The following is a 2,747-nucleotide window of genomic DNA, read 5'->3' on the forward strand; positions in this document are numbered from 1 at the left end:
GCTTGATTTGCTGAAGATATTTCTTGTACGTCAGGAACTCACTAGCTTGGGGACCTTAGCAATCTTTCATTGCTTTTGCCTATTTCTTCATTTCATACTGTACGTTATGTTCAAGCAAAGCACTGAGAGTCTTATGGTAACTGTTTTGCCTAAGGAGGATCACTTTTGCTGATGGATCTCTAATAAGAATGTTTTCCAAAGCACAGTATGTTTCAGTCGTCAATAGAACGGTATGCACAGCAGCAATGTCAAATGGCTTGGGGTCGAACTCTCCAGGTTCTGGAAAACTCTAAGCAGTCTCGAAATACCGCGAGACAAGAGATGGGACGAAGTCTTTTGAACCTCACCAGCTCCCATACTTGCAACTGCCTCAACCAGAAATTGCCCCTCCCCTTTGGTCTCCTTGGTTGGAGTCTTGGCGCTAGGCCTACCTTTTTCGCTGCCGGCCTGTCTCACCCCGGGGCGGGCCTACTCCCTTCCTCAGGCTTCTACGACTTTTACTCACTCCAGACCGACTAGAGCACTTATCATTAAAGATGTCTGACAACGTGAGCAGCACAGATGGTCTACCAGACTTAGAGAACAGAAGCCTGTCCCATCCCTCTGAGGAGTGTTCTGGAGCGGAGGCAGGGAGGGAGGCCTGCTCAGACGCTGAAATGAGCTTGACCAGAAATGGTGACGGTACTGGCGATGGGGGTACTCCCAGCCACGCCAGTTAAGAAAGTCAAAGCACAGCCATGGAAAGTTCAAGAGAAGACATCGACTTTGAAAGCACATAAGACGCCGAACATTTCTTAACCAGTGATAGAAACCAGTCCCATTACCGCTTAGAAGAAGAGCTAGGAGAGGAAGAAGAGGAGGAAAATCGGCAGAAGAAGAGCAGCCTCAGGTACAGTGCGATGAGGCTAACCCTGATCAGTATTTATCAGCCGAGGATCGGGCCCTGGAGGATTGGGTGTCTTCAGAGACATCTGTCCTCCCCCACCCTCGCTGGCAAGTCCTTAATGCTCTTCAAAAATGGCAGCCGGGTTCAAGTGCCCGAATTGTATATCAGGCCTGTGGGGCAAGAGTCTTTGTGCAGCGTTTCCACTTGCAGTATGAGCTTGAAGGCCATAATGGTTGTGTCAATACCGTGCACTTTAACCAGCGTGGCACCTGGCTGGCCACTAGCAGTGATGACCTTAGAGTGATATTGTGGGACTGGGTGCGTCAGCAGCCAGTACTGGACTTTGAGAGTGGCCACAGAAATAATGTTTTTCAGGCCAAGTTCCTTCCCAACTGTGGTGATTCCACCCTGGCCATGTGTGCCTGTGATGAGCAGATACGCATAGCAGAGCTATCTGCTACACGACACTGCAAGAATACTAAGCGTGTGGCCCAGCACAGGGGAGACTCCCACAACTTGGCTCTGGAGCATGACTCCTCTTTTAAGTTCCTAACTTCAGGTGAAGATGCAGTTGTCTTCTCCATTGACCTCAGACAAGGCCTGCCAGCTTCAAAAGTGGTGGTAACAAAAGAGAAGGAGAAGAAAATGGGGCTGTATACAATCTATGTTTATCCTGCCAATACTTACCAGTTTGCAGTGGGTGGACAAGATCAGTTTGTAAGAATTTATGACCAGAGGAAAACTGATGAGAATGAGAATAATGGAGTACTCAAGAAATTCTGTCCTCATCACCTGGTCAACTGTGATTCTAAAGCAAATATCACCTGCTTTGTGTACAGTCACGATGGCACAGAGCTCCTGGCCAGTTACAATGATGAAGATATTTACCTCTTCAACTCTTCTCACTGTGATGGAGCCCAGTATATTAAAAGATACAAGGGGCACAGAAATAATGCCACAGTCAAAGGTGTCAATTTCTATGGCCCCAGAAGTGAGTTTGTCGTGAGCAGCAGTGATTGTGGGCACATCTTCCTCTGGGAGAAATCATCCTGCCAGATTGTTCAGTTCATGGAGGGGGATAAAGGAGGGACCATTAACTGTCTTGAACCCCATCCTTACCTACCTGTGATGGCGACCAGTGGCCTAGACCACGATGCTAAGATCTGGGCACCCACAGCTAAAGTTACCACTGGCTTTATCGGCTTTAAGAATGTGATTAAGAGGAACAAGCAGGAACGAGATGAAGGCAGCCTGCACCACACTGACCTGTTTGACAACCACCTGCTTTGGTTCTAATGCGTCACCTGACACAGAGAGGTCATCAGTTGCACTGGGGAGCTCCTGGAGTTGGGGTTATGGATGCAGAGTCGGATGAGTCTTCCAGTCCCTCAGATATGTTGGAGGAGGAAGCGAACCAGGAGGAGGAAGAGAACCAAGACCCTGTGCAGCGCCTGCCGTCCTGAAGGCCTCATACTCCAGCTCCAGCTAGGCATCACCTCAGAAGGCTGGACTTTAAGATTTAGTTTACTAGATTTGCTTTTTGTCTTTTATCTATTTTTAACAATAGAAACTGCCTCTTCCATCTCCTTCCTCTGCCTTCCTCCCTTCCTTCTTTACATTCTTCCTCCCTCACTTGGTTTCTTTACTCCTCTCTCTTTACCCCTTATATCTATAGGAATACATAAGTAATTTATCTATGCTTCTTTTCCTTTGTTCTCTTATGGTTGACTTCTAAATGTTCCTAATTCTGGTGGAAAAATTAATAGCCTTATTGAATCTATATTCTCATTTCTGACACTCTGAAAATGATCACTTTTTTTCATCTTTAGCAGTGCATTATAAAAAGTAAGTTCTTCAATTG

General features: G+C 46.8%; 1 pseudogene; it reads left to right on the top strand.

Annotated features, from left to right (window-relative positions):
* The first annotated feature begins 536 nt into the window (after positions 1-536).
* On the top strand, positions 537-2,349 carry LOC103005264 (DDB1- and CUL4-associated factor 8-like; annotated as a pseudogene).
* Positions 2,350-2,747: the final 398 nt, after the last annotated feature.

The sequence above is a fragment of the Balaenoptera acutorostrata genome, chromosome X (assembly GCF_949987535.1).
Source record: "Balaenoptera acutorostrata chromosome X, mBalAcu1.1, whole genome shotgun sequence".
Taxonomy (NCBI): domain Eukaryota; kingdom Metazoa; phylum Chordata; class Mammalia; order Artiodactyla; family Balaenopteridae; genus Balaenoptera; species Balaenoptera acutorostrata.